Source organism: Triturus cristatus, chromosome 9 (genome assembly GCF_964204655.1).
Source record: "Triturus cristatus chromosome 9, aTriCri1.1, whole genome shotgun sequence".
Classification (NCBI taxonomy): Eukaryota; Metazoa; Chordata; class Amphibia; order Caudata; family Salamandridae; genus Triturus; species Triturus cristatus.
Genome location: NC_140592.1, coordinates 1,020,039,573 through 1,020,060,514, shown reverse-complemented (window position 1 = coordinate 1,020,060,514; position 20,942 = coordinate 1,020,039,573). Strand labels below are relative to the sequence as shown.

Sequence of the window (20,942 nt, the reverse complement as noted above, 5' to 3'; positions counted from 1 at the left end):
AGGGGAGGCAGGGTATAAATAATTTACAGGCCACGGTTATCAAAAACACGCAAAATGGACCATGTCTGCTGGGGAATGAGGTGTGGCAGTGCAGGCAATCCTTACCCCAATAATGGGGGGCTAAGAATGGAGGGGGGTTGGTGGTTAAGCAGCTTCCCAGAGGGGCCTGCTTCTCCAAGGAGACACACTGCTGGCACTAAAAAGCAACATACAGGCCACCTGATTACTGGATCTGATAAAAGAAGGAACCAATTAGTGAAAGCAAGAAGGAGCCCAGGTAACACTTTACTAACCCTTTTCCCTCACCACCTCTCATGCCTCCCAAAAACCAGGTGCAAAAAAACAGGGTGACTAGCCTTTGCTGTGGCACAGTGGAGTAGAACAGACCTCCCATACCACAAATGCAGAAACCCCTAAACAAACATTGAAGTCTTTGGGGCTGAGAGCATTCAACTCTCATCGAATAGACTACACTTATTCCTCTCATGTGCATAGATCCTACTCCAGGAATGTCTATATGCTAGTGAATGATGCTTTATTAACAAAAGTAGAAGGGGTTAAGATAGCACTCTCAGATCATAGCCCAATTGAGCTTTCTCTTCGCTTGGGATGGAAAGAGAATTGTACGAGGTAGATGGATCTTTCAAATCTTTCTTACTTAAGAGCCAGTTCTTAAGAGAGAACTCAAAACATTGAGTATTTTCAAATTAACACAACTGAAGGGGTAATCCCAGCATGTTTATGGGATGCCTTTAAGGTAGTGATAAGAGGAAAGTGAATAGAAGCTTTGATTGCTCTTAAAATGCTTTGGAATAAGAACAGGTTAAGCTAGAGGAGGAATTAGGGAAAACAAAGAAGGCACATGAAGCTAACCTATCTAACACTTCAAAGGCAGGTTGTGCAGTTGTAGGGCAAACATAATGCCATCTCTCCCAACAAAGCAGAGCATATGCTGTTGTTATTTCAACAGAGATCTGATGATCAGAGAGGTAAAGTGGGCACCCATTTAGTGACACAGCTTCAACATATATACCACCCACTGGGCTATTTGGTTAGCATGGAGGAAGAAAGGTTAGGGATCTTCTGTCATTTCTACCAATCACTTTACATAGCTGATGATACAAGGGAGGCTGATCAAGATAGGTACTTAAAATCCTTGACTGTTGAAGATTCCCATTACTAAAGAGGAGATCCTAGTGGCCATCAAGCAGCTAAAGATACATACATCCCTGGGACCTGATGGGTTCACAGGACTATTTTATAATTCCTTTACATCTGTCTTGACCCCTCACTCGCCTCTTTAATGCTACTGCGGCTGAGGGAAGGTTGGACGATGCACTTATAACTCCTATAATGAAACTGGGTAAAGATACACGGTATTACCAACCATGCAGGCCTATTGCTTTGATGAACATAGATGCTAAATAGTACACACACATTTTGGCAAACAGGCTGGAGAATCCTCTTCCATCCCTTATACACCCAGAACAGGCTGATTCCATTAGGGCAGACAAACAAAAGATAATCTTTATGAAATCATCAACATAACAGAAGAAATTCAAAAGAAAAGTTTGAAGCTATATTAGCGTCTGTTGATGCAAAGAAGACCTCCGATTCAGTAGATTGGAGGTTCCTGGCTAAGAGAGTACAAGCTTTTGGATTTGGCCCTAGGTTTGCGGATATGGCATTAGATAGATATAGAAGACCCAGATCTGATGTTTTAAATGAATGGTCAGTCTTTCAGGGTCTTTCACTGAGGTTGGGGGACCAGACAGTAGTGTCTCCTCTCTTTTTTTGTGTGGAGCATTGAGCCATTGGCAATTAAGAGAGGACAATTCCATAGACGGTACTCCCTTTGGACCTCATTATCATAAAATAATAATGTTGACCTACGACATCATGTTTACCCTGTCCTCGCTAGATAAGTTGCTAGATGCAATACAATATCAACTCACTACCTGTAAAATGGGTGCAGGCTTTGAAATAAACTACTCAAAGTCAGAAATTCTCAACCCACCACTAGCAGCACAACAGGCAACAAGGCTTGCAGTTAGATTTCCTTTCAGATAGAAGTCAAAAATCAATTAAAAACCATGGGGAACAAATTACACTAAGTCTATATGACTTTTGTAAAGCAAACTTCCCTACCTTGTTATCTACCTTAAGTGGAGACTTTCGGAGTTGGTCTTCCCTTTATCATAGCTGGGGAGAATAAATAGGATTAAAAAAAAAAAATTAAGACTGTTCTCCCACAAATATAGAACAATGTTTTTTGTACACATCAAGCAGCTTGTCTTACAGTTTGTCTGGGGAAAGAAAAATGCCAGACTGGTGTATAGGATCCTCTGCCTTCCTAGGGAGAGGGATGGCATGACTACCAGACTTTTTGACTTACTAGTGAGCAGTGCTTCTTCAAGTCCATGCCAGCTGGTCCTGGGGGGAAAACGGATAGGCTATGGGTACATATCGATTGGGAAGTGGTTGGCAAAACCACATGGGACCTTATTTGCAAGTTTATTTAAGACAGACCATTAAACACCCATGTTAAAAACCCCAGAGGCAGGACTGAGGGTCTGGGATACAGTCATAAAACTACAAGGCTTGACTACTTTCCCTTTCCGATACACCACCATTCATGGTAAACAGTCCTTTTCTCCAGCTATGGAGCACGGACCTTTTGAGCAATGGAGACTTGGAAATTATTTCGTTATTTCTGACTTCTACAAGGATGAGGAACTTTTGATGAATGTGAAGTGCTTTCCATTTGGATGAGACCATTGTGGAGAGAAGTCCTATGTAATTTGAAAACAAATACTGGGCTATACAATACCATATGATATGGCGGCCACTCCTTTCTACAACAACAAATCAAAGGCAAGCATATATTACTATGGAACTGTTCAGGCACATTGGCAGGTTGGTGGAAAAGGGAAGACACTCCCTCGACCCGCAAATTTCATTATGTAATCTTATGTTATGCAATGTTCGAGCTATGGAAACGATATGTCACTCCTTATTGTCAGATAATTTTTTATTTCAATTTGAAAGCATATGTGGCCCATTGTTAGAGTTTTTGGAGAAGGGGGTCCAAAGAATTTTCTGTCTACCCAGACTGACAGCCCGGAACATATTTCACTTTTGATATCCGAGAATTTTGGGGTGCATTGAGTGCATGTACAAGATAACTCTGGCATTGAGGGGGCTCAGGGTAAAATCTATTTTCAACTAAGATCGAACTTTGAGTACCCTGCACTATTACGTAACTGCTTTGTAATTAAGAGACATTTTTGGTTGTTTTCCCCCCAGTGTTGATGCATTTCCTTTTTTTTGTTAGAATGTTTATAATTTTCTAACAAAAGATATAGAATGTAAGGGGAGACTGAGGAATTACTATGCAATGCAGGATGCTAAATGTTGCAATCACATATTTGAAGAAACACTGGGAATTGTAGGATATGCATGTGAAACTCAACAACTACCTAGTTAAAAAAACAAAAAAAGATCATTAGTATTACAAAGCAAGGGACCATGACTCACCCTTCACCAATGGTGATCGAAGGCGCATGCAAAAAGATGCTGTGTAGAGTAAAAGACCTATGCAGCCTACAGTACTTCAATGTGCTGCTCTACATTAGCACAAGTTAATGTATTTTTAAACTGTGGGTAAGGCCCACCAAGAGGACAGCAGCATTTGTAAGGATTTGGAAATGGCAACATTAATACATATACATGATTGTATGATCTGTCTTTAGGAGTTACCGAGAGAGAACAAACACAGATACAACAGGGTAGAAAGTGAAGTTTATTTCTTCTTGTTCAGTCGGATCAGTCAATGTCTTGTGATTTGCAGCCAGCATGTCTCTCACCCCCTAGTGGCATGCAGATCTTGGGCTTTTTTAAGCCTGGAATAAAATAGATGACAAAGCACAGATTAGTGTAGGTTCATAGCAAAATTATGTTGAATGTTTGATTTTATTTCTTAGTTTTACTCACTTCAAAAATGTGAGCACACTAGGTGAGGTCCACTGTGAGATACAGCAAGCGTGCAAATCTTAAAAAGTGTGAATGAAGGTGACAATCACAGCTACATGCTAGGGTTAGAATCCAGGTGGTATGGACATAGTAAGTAAGTTAGTTCAGTGCCTTGTAGTAATGTTATTATGCAGGGATCTTAAAACTCGGGTCTGAGAAGGGGGCACAAGTAGATATAGTCAGATACCGAGAGTTGAAGTTGTGTTCCATTTGGTATTTGTTCAAAGGGGTCTTTGATATGGCGTCTTACAGGAAAATGAGAAGTATGGTCATGTGGAGCACTTGACATAATATGGAAGACAGGAAAAGAACTGGAATCTACTGTCTGAGTACCGGGTGACAGGCTGCTTTAGGTTGAGTTAACAGAAGCTGTGGGTAGTGAATTTCTAATATAGATTGTCAGAGGTAACAATGGTTGTGGGAACTAGTGTAACGGGCACGAACGGAATGCGGGGTGAGACACAGATTGGTGTACAGCGGCACTGACTAGGGGCTAGAATGGAGTGGGGCCTTCTCGAGGTCCGTTTACAAGAAATTGAGAAATCTGTTGTGGAGCAGGGAGTAGATTTTGGAGATGAATGAAAAGTGAATATGCAGAAAGGATAGGAGGGTGTGTGTGCTGCACACAGCCTGTTTATGTTGCCAGAGTGCCATGTCCAGGCTTTTAGCACAACATGTTTGTAGAGTACTGCCTCACTCTCCGGATCTATTTGAGGGAGGGGTTGATACTCTACTGTTGTTTGGTTGGGGAAAAAAATCAATAAAATAAAAGAAATATGAGGGTAGTCTTTCGATGTGGGGTATTCATTAAGGCAAAAAAGCCTCAGATTAGCAACCGGTATAGGGTAAACAGAACCCTCAGGGAAGAGGACTAATTACACACAATGCAGAGACAGGAGGAATCAAGGGCACGAGTCACGTTGGAGATGGATGTAATAGTTACTATGGGGTAAAAGTAAGGCCAAGAAATAGTAGGCCAATGGGGCACCAGGGCAATGACATACAGGACGTACCATGGAGAAAGACTCAAAGTAGCTTGCAGAATTAAGAGCAAGTAATGTAGGACATGACTGCGTCAAAAAAATGAGTCATGGGGAGGAAGCTGTATGGCCACAGAGGAGGGATGACAAAAAAAAAGGGGAAAAACTGCAAGCATACCTTGGGAACAGTTGTAATCAGGGGTGTATGGAGCGGAAGAGACAGGGGGTTACTGGTATGCTGCTCTTCCTCCCCTGTGAGGGTGCGAAGATGGAGAGTGCCTTAATGACTGTACGGGTAATGTAGAATGGGATGCATACCTGAAAGTTGTGAATGAGCCTTTGTCTTAAGTGAGGTCGGGGAAGTAGTCTCAGAGGTCCGTAACAGTGTAGAGGGCCACGCAGCTGGAGCCATGTGTGGAATGGAAGCTCTGGTCACAGATGGCGAGGATGGGACATTTAAGAGGTCATGCTTATAACAAGCAATGAGGTACTGTTTGTCCGTGAGAGGCAGCTGTCATATCGGAATGAATAAATGGTGTGGGGGAAAAGCTCAATCTGAAAGTGAAATGTGTAGTTACAACTCCTATGACTGGCATTTGAGTGTGTAAGATTGAGTAGATACGTGCATGACATTGGTCTGCATGGGTAATGTTGTATAATGGAGGTACACTAAGGAACTGGATTGTGGTTAGGCTAATTATTTGGTCGTACACCCAAGCTACAGATTAGTGTCTACACGGAGAGGCAGCCATCTTTGAATGGTGTAGCCGCGGTCCTACAGACATGTATATCTGAAACAAAATGTGATTGCTTTCCAGAATGATGCTGATTTACATCATCATGGAGGGATGTTCTAGATACTGAATCAAGTTATTTCTTCTGCAGGATGATACCTGTATATAGTACCACTAGTAGGTTGCCCTGGATATACTTTGAAAAGTCTGTGGAATTTGAAGCCGTATTGCTTTTTGCCCTAATGAAAATCCCATGCAGAAAAAAATCCCCTGCCCACCTCAGACTTCACTCTCTACCCTGTTGTGACTATTTGTTCTCTTTCAGAAACTCCAGGGTAGAACATGGGAATGTAGGTGTATTAAAGCTGACACTTACAGTCTGAAAGAAGGTGCTACCTGAAAGAAGCGATTACTAACAGAATGCTGACCTGAGGCTCAGAGGAGGGGTGGAAAAACATTACTGTGAATCATAACAGATCAACTCAACCAAATGAAGAGCTCTGACTTTTGTCTGTCTGTGAGAAGTAAGAAGGGGGGCATAGGTGAACAGAAGAAATGGGTGAAAAACATCAGGGGTGTATCAAGCATGCCTAGAAAGAATGGAGAAGGTAGAGGCAGGGATGGAAGCGGTTCTAGTATCTTTTGACCCAGAAGCACAGTTCCTGTGCCCAGGATGGACCGCTTAGATAAGAATGTGCATGAACACAGGAATTGTCAGGGCAGGGCAACTGAGGTGCTGTTTTCATTGGACGCTAGAGTCAACAGGTTTAAAAGTGTACCATAAGCAGAAAACAAGAATTTCGGAGCTCCCTGCTGTTTATAAGAAAACTACAATGTTCAAAGCCAGACAAAAGGTTTTGGAAAAACACCTGAAGGTGGTGTTGTAGAAGACTTGGAAAAAGAGCTTACAAGCTGCCAGTGCAGGAGCCCTTGCCCAGGGAATGGTTAGAGCAGTGGCACCATCGTAATAACTTCCTGCAATCCAGATTATCAGGGCCCAATTTTAAAGAAAGTATAACCTGATGTCAGTGCTGCAACTCTGGTGAGGAGAGAGTCCATGATGTGAAGAAAGTTAATTAACTTGGACATTACATCTTCTCCCTATTACTCGGCCTGCCCGAAGGTCCTATAAGAGGATACAACTTAAATGTTCACCCAGGCTGAAGTAGTGCACAGTCCTGGAGCACATCAAGTTTGAAGGTGTACAATCATTTAGTACAAGAATGAGAAAGGGATGGAGCGTTAATATGCTTGGAGCTTCTGCCTGATCCTCGTGAATGAAATGTATGTTCCTGTGGGAGTAATGAGAACTCTTCGTTTTAGGTGACTCCCAGTGTGCCATTGTTTGTGTATGTATGTTTTGCGCCTTTAACGTCCAGCTAACCCACCCCCAGTCTCTGGAACCAAACTTTTTTCACTCCCTCCTCCTCTCCCATAGTTCACTGTGTGAAGAACTCAATACTGTAATCTAAGGTTACATAAACAGACAATATGTAGCAAAAAGACCATCAAAAATTGCCGTTAAACCACATGGGAATAAAGGCATGGAGGTGATGTTTCATCTTAATATATTTTGAGATCTTTGATTCAAAAAGAATTTAAAGAAAAAAAGAAGCAAAAAAAGGACTAGAAATATATATATTTTTTTAACTTAAGTATTTGTTTTAGAAAGGAGCTTTATTGTTAACTCCCTAAGGAATCATACTCCTAACAGCAAGGAGTAAAATACTCAAACTGAAAAGATTACCTGGAGCCCTGCCCACACCCTTAATGTCCTCCTCTGGGTAAGCATCACTGGAGTTTGGGAGCCAGATGACAATTGCCACTGGGATGAATTAGAACTGAAGTGGAAGCATTGTTGCAAAAGTGTCTGTGGCAGCTTTGAAGTACATCACCTAACATAAGATACAAACTGTGGATTAAAAACATTTTTTGGTATTTATGTTGCAAATTGTCAGTGATTTGATGTAGGCGCAGATGCGTGTGCACCAATTTCGCTCACAGTCTCAGATTGTAAGGTGCCAAACATTCTTGCTCCTACCATAAGCCTACTCTGTCCTGTGTTAGGTTGTGCGGCCACTCGGATATCTCGCCATTTTGACTTAGAGCACTGTTTAAAAAAACATAAATCTCAGACAACCACTTCTGTTAAGGGATGCTCAGGATGGCTCGTGAGCTAAGGACTCAGGAGCATTAAGCCCGGGACCAAAAGGTACCAGACAGCAGTGGCAGCTCCTTGGCTAAGGAGGAGGAGCGTAGCCCCACTGCTCTCGGAGCAGCACAAAGGAAAAATAAAATGACAGCACAACGTTATTATCATTTTATTTTTAGTATGGAGCCAGGTTAGGGCGGGACTGGGCTCGTCAGAGTGGGGAGGAGGAGTGGTGGGCACTCTCTAGGCCGGCCAAACAGTCATGAGCACTAAGCATTTTTTCACCTGGCTGTGTTGCTGTGTGGAGAACTGTCCCAGGCCACTGCCTGGGCGGAAATCACGATGCTGCGGTCCTGCTGGTGACAGCAGCGTCATGATTGACTTAGGGGGAGCCTGGGTGCTGCCGGGAGCCAGGAATAGAGGCAGGATGGAGGAGAGGTGGCGACTGGCAGGTAAGTTGTGCTGCACTGTTACAACCTAGCAGACTGACAATATTTATTATTACTGAGGTATTCCAAGTCCCCAGTGCTGCTGCTGAAGGCTTTGCAATACGCTACTATATTTCACCTTCTCATCTTTAAGGCTATAGATGTGCTTTTACAGGCAGCAAGATCGAAAGGTAAAAAGCTGATGTTCCTAGAATGCGCACAGTAAGTTCAAAAGAAATTCTGTTATTTTGAGGTGACCAAAATCATACACATGAATAAAGCACACTTCTTGAAATCTACGGAGCAATTGTGGGACTGGCTAGAGACCCTGGGAAAAAAGAAAAGGAAAGGCACAGAATTGGTCCAGATTACCAGTAAGTGAAGCAGGGGTAAGACAAGGACGCACAACCCAACTCTCACAGACCATCTCTAGTTGTGGGTGGTGATATGCTGCTGGAAACTGTGTTTCATGCTGCGGGGATCGACTGACTTGTGACAGCAATCAAGACAGTCCAGGGGTATCCAGTTTGTGATTACTGCTAAACGGAAAAGAAAAACAATGCGAGAACAACAGCCAAACCAACCTCCCTACAACTGCACTAGACCTGCTCTGCCGGGAGTGCAGTTTGCTGGGTGTAACACCCACGCGGAACCAGACTCCTATTCTGGATGAGCGAAAACACATTTGAGTGCAACAAATTATATATTTGTTATTAAATATTTAAGTTGGGTTAAATGAATATATCTACAATTGGATCCAATGTGTGGTAGAATCACTTTCACAGGAGACACCTTGCATGACTGCAATCAATCAATCAGGACTTCTAAAGCACAGCAAATCACCCGTGAGGGTCTTGAGGCATAGCAGTTACTAGTTGCTTCAAAGTGCACTGTTCAGTCGTACAGCCAGGTCTGGAGTCCCTTCCTTAATTCCCGGAGTGAAGTGGTCCTCAGGTGTAGGAAGGGTGGGGAGAGGTTGTTCCAGGCGCTGGCCGTCAGGAGAGAGAAGGAGCGCCCTGCGCCATTGGCTCAGTGGATCCAGAGGGCGTCTGCGAGGAAGTAGGAGGAAGATCATTGGTGTATGGTCGATTGGTGGAAGGTCATGCGGTTGTTGATGTGTGCTGGTACCATGTAGTGCAGGGCCTTGTGTACTTGGATCAATATCTTAAACTGGCCTCTCCTCTAGAGCCAATGTAGCTCCTTATGGTGGGGTGTAATGTGGGTCCACCTGGGGAGGTCGAGGCAGAGTCTAGCAGCGGAGTTTAGTATTGTCTGTAGTCTCTTCATGAGGCGTGTGCAGATTCCTATGTAGCTAGTGTTCCCGTAGTCCAGCCTGCCATTTTAGAGGGCCTGCACCACAGTCCTCCTGGTGTTGACTGGAAGCCACCTGAAGATCTTGAGGGTCATGCGAAGACTGTGGAAGAAGGCAGATGAGACTGTGTTTATCTGTTTCTTTATATACAGCTTGTTGTCCAAGATGATGTTTAGGTTGTGGGCATGATCTGTAGGGGCAGGGGGGTGGGCAGAGTTCAGCAGGCCACCCTGCGTCGTTCAATGGCGAGATGCTGTTTCCAAGTAGGAGGACTTCAGTCTTGTCTGTGTTGAGCTTGAGACAGTCATCCTTCATTCATTTGACGACGTTCATCATACATCTGTGGAAGTTGGCTCTAGTGGTGGAGGGGCTTTTGACAGCGGGAGGATGAGCTGGGTGTAGAAGATGATGTTGCGTCCCTGTGATCTGAGAGTGTTGGCTGGGGTGGTTATGTACGTGTTGAAGAGTGTGGAGCTGAGGGACAATCCTTGGGGGAAAACCACAGATCTTCTTGGGTTGAGGCGGTGTTGTTGCAGCTGACAGATCCAGGAGGATGAGAGCTGCCATTTCACTACGGTCCTGATGTCGTCAGTGGCTGCGATTAGGGCTGTCTCGGTGCTATGGTTGGCACAAAATCCAAATAGAGAGGGGTCCAGGACTTTGTTGTGTTCCAGGTGTTTGGCGAGTTGCTGATGGATTGCCTTTTTGAGAACTTTCGCTGGGAAGGCAAGCAGGGAGATGGGCTGGTAGGTTCTAAGGCTCTGCTGGGTTGGCGGATGGTTTCCTCAGGAGGGGGCCTTACTCCAGTATGTTTTTGGTCCTCAGGGAAGGAGGAAACGGTGATTGGAGGCGTTCAGGACTTTAAGTTAGTTGCCAATTGTCTTGCCTGCAAGGTGGAGAATGTGGTGGGAACAGGGGTCCGTGCGTGCTCCCGAGTGTACTGAGTTTATAATGGCAATTGTGGTTTGCATGCTGAGAGGGTCCTAATGGGTGAGCTGGCGTTCAGGGTTTGTGTTTGTGGGTGTGAGCAGGCGGATGCTTTTATTGGTGGGGCGTTGAAGTTTTTGTACATTGGTGAGATCTTGTGCACACTGTTCTTGCAAGAGGGGGTGTCGTTCTTTGTGGCTGCACGGTTGGAGAACTCCTTCGCGGTGGCGAAAAGCTCCTTGCTGCGGTTTGTGCTGTCCTCTAAGCGGTCTGCTAGGGCATTCTTCTTGGTTTCTTTCAGGAGGCGGCGATACTAGTTGAGCGCTGTCTTAAAGTTGGTGTGGTCTCCTGTCGTTTTGCTGGTGCGCCACTTTCTTTCCAGTTGCCAGCAGTTGCGTTTGGTGGATTTCAGCTCTGCAGTGAACGAGCTGGTTCTTTTGGAAGGTCCTTTGGGTTTGGCTGGCTTGGCGGGGGCAATTGTGTCGGCGCATTCTGTGATCCACTGGGAGAAGCTCTTTGGTCTGGGATGGAGTTGCGATGCTCTATTGTTGGGGTTGAGTTGTCTGCGGAGGTTGTGCAGCAGGTGGTGTCCTTGTGGATGATGGCAATTCCACCTCTGTGTTTGTTTGTTCAGTCCAGGTGTGTTATCTTGTAGCCTTCGACTGTGGTGGAGGCAATGTCTAGTGCGGAGGAAGGGTTCAGCCAGATCTCTGAAGAAAAAAAAAAAGACATCCAGGGTGAGAGACGAGATCGTGTCTCAGATCTCCATGGTGTGTTTGCTCAGTGATCGTACATTGAGCAGAACGCACTGGATCTGTGCCGTGCCAGTCTCATTCGGCGTCGTGGTACAGTCATGTTTGCGGTGTTTCTCGCGTTGTGGGTTGCTTCTGTGATGCAGGTGAAGCCGCAGTGCTTGCAGGGGAATGGTTCTCTGGTGGTTTGTGAGAGCAGTGGCAGTGCTTGTTGTCTATGCAGCCGGGGTCCAGGGCTCTGAGGTGTGCCGCGGTGTAGCTGCGCTGGGTGGAAGAGACAGGGTTGCTGGGCGCGGTTTCAGTGAAGGCCAGCTGGTCTTGGGCACGCCTGTTGCACGGCTGCACTGCGACCTCTATTAAGTAGGCCCTGGGAGGAGGAGTAGGCCCTGGGAGGAGGAGTGCTGGGTGGCAGGAGCAGCGAAACGAGTGGGAAAGGTGCGGGCTGTTGTGGGTACAGGGGGAAAAAGATACGGGAAAGGAAAAGTTATTCAGGGCAGAAACAATGTGGCGAAAAATGACTCGCTAAACTCAGAGACCGTGACACAAGCAGTGGCACAGTACAGGAAAGAAAAGTTGGTTAGAACAAAATGTGGCTAAAACTTGTTAAAATCATTGGGAACAGGATGCAACATGCATGGAGCACAGAGCCGAACGCTGGCAGCAGAATGCTCATGGGCCGGATCGTTCTGACCCCACTGTTAGACTATAGTGTTACGAATTGTCAGGTTAGATGCCAGGTCACTGAGGGTGTCATAAAGAAAGAGACAGGTGGAGAATAGTGAGAGAAGTGTTGGTAGAAGCCAAAAGGTAGGTAGGTAAAAGTATCTTCACACCAGAGAAATAAATTGCGTTGTTTATTGTCAACATCACAAAATCCAGTAAAATGGAAATGACATTTGGAACCTTTCAGGGACAATGGTCATTACATCAATAGTTCTATGATGCAACCAAAGAAGGGAAGGAGAATAATCCAAGGAAGAGGTAATTTACAACAGTAAGTCACTGGAGAGCACAATTTCCTTCCTGACACGACAGAGAATTAATCAACTGTGTTAATCATAAATGGGTGGGAAAACATATTCAGAGATATAAAATTCAAATTACCTGTGTAGAAGGGATCTATCTGCGGACAGAGGGAACAGATAAGATAAACAGGAAACGGAAGGGTCACTTTTATGCTAGCTACAGTTCACATTCAAGAGGGTGGGAATATGGGTGGCCCCCCAGACGTTCCTTTCATAGTCAGGAAACAATTCACAGACGGCTGATATGTATTGCTAAGTGGGCTGTTGAACGGAAGGGAAAGAATTGTTGGAACCGATGCCTCAAATTCAGATATCCTGTCCTAGTTTAATGCAAGGCCTCCAACCTGGGTTATCCAATGTTCTGGTTGGAACATTTTAACTGTATGCTTCAAAGTGAATGGACAGGAAAAGTAAATGTGTGAAGGGTACATAATCCATAAATCCAAGAGTACTAACACCATACACAGGTACGTAATACATAACTCCAAGCTGAATATTTTGCTGAAAGACAGTCATAGTATGTAATTTATCGCTGAAGTCCAGGATTTGGGCAGAGTAAGGTCAGATCATTCACTGTTGCACTTTGCGCTGCAATATGGTAATTGTCACACCCGGTCTGCTTGTGCTGTATGTTTTCAGTTGTCATCACTATTTACCAGTTCAGGTGCCATGAACTCTTTTTTATTTTGCATGCTCTGCTGAGTGATTTACATACACATACTTCCATTATTTTTACCCGTTTGGGAAAATTCCTAAATATATTTTTATGTGAGAAGATTCCTCATACAGTTCACGACCAATATTGTTATTTTAGTCATACTTGGCATCCATTTCTATAGGAGAGCAGGATCTGCACTTATGTTGCCCCCACTTTTTTTCTGATGTATACACTGGTTTCTGGCTATAGTCTGGCTGGGTCCCTGCTAATCAGGGCCCCAGTCTCTCTGTTCTCTCTAAACGACTTGGTGTGCATATTAGATGCACTAGTGATTGGATGCTGTGGTACCCTATGAGCCCCTAGTATATGGTACCTTAGGTACCTAGGGCATTGGTACTTCACAGGCCTACCAGGGGCTGAAGCATGTATTATGCCACCCCTGGGAAGCAGACTCAATCTGACACCACAGGCCTGCTACTGCAGCCCGTGTGAGGTAGTGTTAGCACTCCTCACTGAGATATAGGTTCCTATAACTCACCATACACACACATATAAACCTATCAGCCACCCCTATGGCAGGCCCTATCAATCCTGAGGGCAGGGTGCTTGGTTTACGTGAGGGGGTGCCTCTGCCTAAGCAGGGCCCCTCTGCAGCTACCAGAGTCTATTCTCTATGGCTGTTTGTGGATGCGGTTAAACCATATACTCTTAGGTGCATTAAAATGCTAACTTTGGAATGACTGCATCAAAACATGTCGTGTTTGGTGTCAAACAACTTGGAATCATACCCCCACATCAGTCCATGATGTGGGAGCATGATCCCACCCTTCTAGAGGGGACGACATGTAAAACGATAGAAATCCTATAGAGCCCTGGCATCACAAAATGGATGCCACCAGCACAGACACTGGGCTGCCATTCTGCTGCTGACTGAAACTCGCAGTGAAGGAGGCCCAACAAGAGGCATCCTGTCACAGGGAGGTGCACCACCTTCCAGGCAGGGCTTAGTGTGTTGGAGCTGGGTGGGTGCACTCCTAGAGTGCTTTGAAGTCCTGCACTGGGGGAGCAGTAGGCTCCTCTGTGCATATGCCAGCTCAAACCGGTTCAGGGACTACCTGTCCCTGCTCTGGCGCGGAACTGGACAAAGGGAAGTGGGTGTAACCACCCCCTCCCCTGACCCTCCTAGAGGAGTGGTCATAGAGCTAGTCCCTCCCCTATCTTCACTATAAGATAGCAAGAATTGCCTTTACAAATCAGATAACCCTGGATGACGCTCTACAAAGAAGAATCCTGGCCCTTCGATATTCCACTACCTTTGGAAGACAGAAGAATCTCCCTTGGAGTCAAGGAGTGACTCCCCTGCTTGGCAGGCACCAAAAACCTTAATCAACGGTTGCAAACTTTCCCGCTCCCGCTGGAGTCCGAAGTCCCTGCGACCCCAGAAGCGGATTTCCTGACCTCTCGACGGCCATTTTGAGTCCCCAGCGAAGCTGTGGCGTCTGGACCCCACGAGTGACGAGGAACTGCAATACCTGGGAACCGTGCACTATTTGAGTGCAAACCCTAAACAACGTTCTACGAACTTGTGCTTTGGACCATTTGTGGCCCAAGCCCCCAGCAGGTCTTGCACCAAAAATTAGCGGCCTACCCCGTCCCGAGTGACCGTGAAGCATTTCCTGTGGCGGCGTCTTCACGATCACTTGCCCGTTGGCTAGTGGGTCCCCCGGAAGACTTTCTCAATGACTCAAAGGGCTCTCCTGGTTGCTCCAGGCCTGCCCTCACTTACGCTCGCTGGGTGAGTCCATCAGACCTTGCTGGTCTGCACCATCGACTTTCTTCAGTCTACACGAGACTTACAGTTCCAAGGCTTGTTGGCTCCAATCCGGTTGCCGACACCGCCATCAGCTGCAGACGTCATGGGACACTCCAAATCCAGCTGCTGGTCATTGTCGATCTCTCCTGGACCTCGTGAGCGAAGAGTCAAAACACCATCGACGACCTGAATCGACGCGACATCTGTGGTCATCCATCTTGCTGGCCACCGGTCACTGGCAAGTGACTTTGAACACCGTCCCCTCAATTTTCAGGTCTCCTCCATCTTGAACCCACCTTCGGATTCCACCGCACACTTCTTCAGACGACGCAAGCAGCAAGTCTTCTTTGGTCTCCATAGAAAACAGCGACCCGACCAGACACCAAAAGACACCTATGCACCCGGCTTCCCTGGGTGAGGTAACTTGTGCACTCCGGTGCCCAAGTGTGTGTTGGCCCTCGAAATACTTACCTTGTAAGTGGCTTGCTTGTAGTCCTCCTCGAAGTACCCTAGAACTGTAAAAATCTAACCGCGACTTGCACCATTAAAACCAATAGGAAACCCGCGGCTGTGTTCACACACTGCACGCGTCTCCCGTGGGCCTGTTACTCACCTGCTAACACTGCAGTAGTGAAGCTCCAGGGATTCCCTAGGCCTTGTTATTTTGCAAGTCGACATCCTTATACCACTTTCTTAGTATATGGTCTGGTACGCCCCTAGGGCTCCAGCCATATTTGTGCTTAATTTATTGTGAAACGTTGACATTTTAATGTGTACCTGGTTTCTAATCTCATAAAGAGATTAGTAGAGTGTGTCTAGTAATAAATACATATATATCTGATATATATACACCTGTGTGGTGTCATTTCATTTGGTAATTCAAGAGATTATAAGGTAAAACAAGCTGCTTTACATTCCTCTGAGACTTAGCCTGAAGGCTGCTCTCCACAGCTACCACTAGGATAGCTTTCTTTAAAAGGTTGTCTTAAACCTATCTACCATAAGAGTTGAATTGGACTGGTGCAAGGTGGCCACTATAACTAGTGACCAGCATATGCCAGGCCAACTTCTCACAATTTCCATATTTGCAAGCAAATTAAAGATTTCATGTACCCAACCGGATTCAGGGCTTCAGTGATTTTTTAAGTGCAATTGTGTGTTTATATGATTGTATGGGGAGTCCAAAGTATAGTTGCTCCTGCCGTCACAATGATCTATGAAGGACAGTTGATAAAATTCAAAGAAATCTTTATCTTTTTTCTACATTGTGCAGTAAAACAAACAATTGAAATAAAACTATACACTCCTTATGGAATATGTTTGGCAGTTTCATAGTGAAGAAGAAAATCTAGAGAGCTTGGCTACATCAGACTTAACTACTGCAGTACTCGTCTAAGAACAAAAGATGCATAATTTGCCAAAGCTTTATTAGCAACACTCAAGAATGAATGGACTGACATCTATGAGGAGTCTGGCCTTTTCTTTTTGCACTCCCAGGTCCTATAAATTTTAGCTTGGAATGGTCATACTATGCATACTCTGGTTGATTGGTAACCTGGGAGTATCTTGCATGGTTCTTGAATGCTCACTACCGTACCTTGTTATTATTGTGAATTTTTTTATTTTATTTATTTCCTAAGAAATTCTGCATAAACAATTGTCAACATTGTTCCAATAGCTGACTTTTAGAGTTACCACTTGGCCGTAGGTTCTTAAAACTCTGTAGTGGACTGTCAAAGCAACCTCAAGCTTTCTGTTGTCTTGCTTTGTTTCCTACTTGTCTGAATGTGGAGTAGGTGGATGCCACTGGGACTGTATTCACCAGTTTCTTCAATTTTTTGGAGTATTTCAATATATGTTGGGTTTTTTTCCTGGGTCAGACATTGGGCCTTACACAATTGTTAAAACTTCCACCATGCTTTGGAGTATTGCTCGTTAGTTAGTTCTTGCATCTGTGCAAATGTTCTGGGCCATTCTAGCAAGTTCTGGAAACCTATTTTCCTGTATCCTTTTGCTGACCAAGACGCTCCACTGGTGAGAATGTAGCCTCATAAGTGGTGTGGTCTTTTAGTTATGGGGATATTCTGCAATTACAAATTACTATAGTTTGAGCAATACTGGCTTATCATTAATACATTCTGTTAGAAATGGGAGGTCTCTAGTTGGCAATGGTTTGCACCTTTGTCCAAGTTGGGACCTTTCTTCCTAGTTAGAGTAAGGGGAATAAACATCTAAAATAAACCCTGCTCACCCCCATGGTAGCTAGGGCACGAGCAGACAGGCTTATCTCAGAGGCAGTGTGTAAAGCATTTGTGCACACATACAGTAATACAGAGAAAACACTACAAATAGACACCACATAAGTTTAGAAAAATAGGTGATCTTTATCTAAACCAAACAAGAAAAAAACGACAAAATCCAACATACAATAATCCAAATATGACTTTTAGAAGGTAAAAACAATTATGGCCATAGCAAACTATAGATGCGACACTCAACACAAAGTACTTTGGATGCGTCAATATCATAAACAAAAACAGCTGCAGGGAAGGTGATGCGTCAGTTCCTCATGCCCAGGGAAGGTGATGCGTCAGTTCCTCATGCCCAGGGAAGGTGATGCGTCAGTTCCTCATGCCCAGGGAAGGTGATGCGTCAGTTCCTCATGCCCAGGGAAGGTGAAGTGTCAGTTCCTCATGCCCAGGGAAGGTGAAGTGTCAGTTCCTCATGCCCAGGGAAGGTGAAGTGTCAGTTCCTCATGCCCAGGGAAGGTGAAGTGTCAGTTCCTTGCGGCCACGCAGGGGAGGTAAAGTGTCAGTTCCTTGCGGCCACGCAGGGGAGGTAAAGTGTCAGTTCCTTGCGGCCACGCAGGGGAGGTAAAGTGTCAGTTCCTTGCGGCCACGCAGGGGAGGTAAAGTGTCAGTTCCTTGCGGCCACGCAGGGGAGGTAAAGTGTCAGTTCCTTGCGGCCACGCAGGGGAGGTAAAGTGTCAGTTCCTTGCGGCCACGCAGGGGAGGTAAAGTGTCAGTTCCTTGCGGCCACGCAGGGGAGGTAAAGTGTCAGTTCCTTGCGGCCATGCAGGGGAGGTAAAGTGTCAGTTCCTTGCGGCCACGCAGGGGAGGTAAAGTGTCAGTTCCTTACTGCGGCCCCGCCGTTCTCGTAAACTTGATTGGGATCAGGGATGCGCCTGTTCTCGATGTGGCAGCAAGGGCGCTGTATTGGTCTCTCCAGCCACGGTCCCACGATGTGTTGGTTCTTGCAGCCACATAGCAGGGCTTGCGTCGGAATCTGTGCAGTAATCTCTGACTTCGGTGCACAGGATTCAGCGATTTCTCCAGCCGCAGGCAGGCACTACGTCCGTTTCTTCAGTGGCACAGCAGTGATGCGTAGGAAACTGGTGCAGATATGTCGCACTTCTCTTAGTTGCACCTCTTTTCCAGCTCCCAACGGCAGGAACAAACTCCAGAGGCCCAACACAGCAACAGGCACCTCTTGGCAGGTCAGAACTCAAACCAAGGAAGTTCATGGGAGTCAGTAAAGTCTTTGGGCCTCATGTAGGTAGCCAAATACCGGTCGGTAACGGCCGATTTTCGGTAATTATACCGTTACCGACCGGTATTTTGGCCATTGGTATGTAGGGGTACAAATTTTGCTTTCGGAATTTACCGATTCGGTAAAAATACCGATTCGGTAAAAATACCGATTCGGTAATGTTACCGAATCGGTAACTTTTCCGAATCGGTAATTTTACCGATTCGGTAAATTCTGAAAGCAAAATCGAGATGTAGGGGGAGTGTGTGTGTGTGTTTAAGAGTCGGTATTTACCACCAACTTATAGTTGGTGGTAAATAATGAATGTATGTGTAAATGCATTTTTACGCGCGTAGCAGTGTGCAATGTGGCATACATACATGCCCTTAGGGCATGTATGTGTGCCACATGTGCACACATGGCCGGATCAGGGGTGCAACAGGGTGTCAATGTGACACCCTGCCACCCTTGTATGTGTTCCCCCCATTACCGAATCGGTATTTACCGATTCGGTAATGAGGCATACCTTCCCCTCAATGGGAAGGTATGCCTCATTACCGAATCGGTAAATACCGATTCGGTAATTACCGACTAGTAACGATTCGGTAAAAAATACCGACTCATTACCTACATACCAGTTACCACTTCTAAAATACCGATTCGGTATCGTTCGGTATTTTAGAAGTGGTAACTGGTATGCTACCTACATGAGGCCCTTTGTGTCCCTGAGACTTAGGAACAGGGGGCAACCTCTACTTCAAGCCCTTGGGAATCTTCTTCAAGCAGGATACACAGCAAAGTCTTTACCCTCTCCTTGGCAGAAACAGCCACTGCAGGCCAGCACACAGCAAAGGGGCAGTACTTCTCCTTCAGCTCTCCCAGCTCTTCTCCTTGGCAGAGGTTCCTCTTGAGTCCAGAAGTATGCTAAAGTTCTAGGGCCACAATTTATACAGCATTTTCCTTTGTTCTCTGGTAACAGAGAGGCTCTGTGCTCAGTCAACCCCAGTTCTGTCCTCTCTGGTCCAGCTTCCCGGCAGGTGGTCGAACAGCACTATGTAAGGCAGACCAGGCCATTCAGGTGAAAGGAAATCTCCTTCCCCTACTCTAAATGCAGCCCAGCCCTGACTCATCCAGGATGCAGGACACACTGCAACCATAATCCCCCCGTGGCTTTCTACAGTGAATGCACATCCCCAGCCCCTGCCACTCTAAAGCCAGACAGTCAATCCAAAAACCTGCAGAGGCACACAGGATGGCTAAGCAAGAAAATACCCACTTTCTAAAAGTGGTATTTTCAAAAACATAATATAAAAATCATCTTTACTAAAAGATGCATTTTTATATTCTGAGTTAAGGCATACTAAACTTCCATTTTTCTATCTTGTCCCAATGGGAAGTTATACTTATAAGAGGTTATAAATAAACTCCCATGTTATCCTATGGGACAGATAGCCTTTCAATAGTGAAAAACGAAATTCACTGTAGTTCACTATCAGGACATGTTACACACACCAGGACATGTCTTACCTTTCACATCCACTGCACCCTGCCCACGAGGGTACCTTGGGCCTACCTTAGGGGTGACTCGCATGTAAGAAAAGGGGAGGTTAGGACCTGGCAAGTGGGTGCACTTGCCAGGTCGACATGGCAGTTCCAGACTGCGCACAGACACTGCAGTAGCAGGTCTGAGAATATTTTGCAAGGCTGCTTGTGTGGGTGGCACAATCAGTGCTGCAAGCTCACTGGTAGCATTTGACTTACAGGCCCGGCACACACACCTCACTGGACTAGGGACTTAGCAGTAAGTCAAACAAGCCAATCATGGAAGCACCAATCCATATTCACAATTTACAGAGGGTGCACTTGCACTTTGGCACTGATCAGCAGTGGCAAAGTGCCCAAAGCATCTAGACCAGCAAAAAACGAAGTCCAGCACACAGCAAAAACACAGGAGGCAGAGGCAAAAATACAGGTGACAACCACATCAAGGATGCCAGGTCTAACACATTCTCTTTCACAGTCTTTGAATCACTGGCTCCTACTGACAAATGTTAGTCTACCTGAGCTTCTAATGCGGTCAGTAACAACATGAATCTAGTTGTGTTTATATGGGACATGTGGGCAACTTTTTATTTGTGTCAATTTAAAACTTTGCAGTGTTTTGGCATCTCCAGTTATATATCTGATGAAAAGAAAGAGGAACGGTGCCAGTTCTTCACTTATTGACCAATAATGCTACATAGCGGCTGGGCCATTGGAATTCAGCGATTCTGGGACTACTGCATGCTCTGCAAAATAATGGATTTGCCACGAAATCCACCACCCATGGCATACTTTGTAGATCTCAACAAAAACATCGCTTCCACTCCAAACAGATAACATGTTACTAAAGCGCAATCAGTGGTTGCACACATTGGTAACTGCTTGCAATGGTTAACAGTTGCTAATTGCTTTATTATGGTGTTCAGTTAGTATTAATGAGGTGCAGCTTCACCAAGACATTCATGATGGTCAATGGTAAGTATTTGATGAATCTTCTAAACTCTTCAGAAACAACAAGCAATTATTTTAAAGACCTAAAGAGGGATCATAACATATGGG

The 20,942-nt window shown here is 45.3% G+C and overlaps 1 protein-coding gene across 7 annotated transcripts in view; it reads right to left on the bottom strand.

The window, feature by feature from the left end:
* The window catches only part of ERG28 (ergosterol biosynthesis 28 homolog), a 60,700-nt gene that overhangs the window by 39,309 nt on the left and 449 nt on the right, over nucleotides 1–20,942 (bottom strand). Inside the window, exons 2-3 of one of the 7 annotated variants that reach the window (XM_085626711.1) lie at nucleotides 7,494–7,641; nucleotides 2,149–2,202 (exon numbers count right to left, since the gene is read on the bottom strand). The exons of 1 other annotated variant lie outside the window; for it this stretch is intronic. The gene's annotated coding sequence lies outside the window, so the exon portion shown is untranslated. Of the gene's footprint in view, nucleotides 1–2,148; nucleotides 2,203–3,759; nucleotides 3,903–7,493; nucleotides 7,642–20,942 lie in introns of all 7 variants that reach the window. 5 more of the 7 variants (XM_085626710.1, XM_085626712.1, XM_085626709.1 and 2 more) reach the window with 5 other exon arrangements.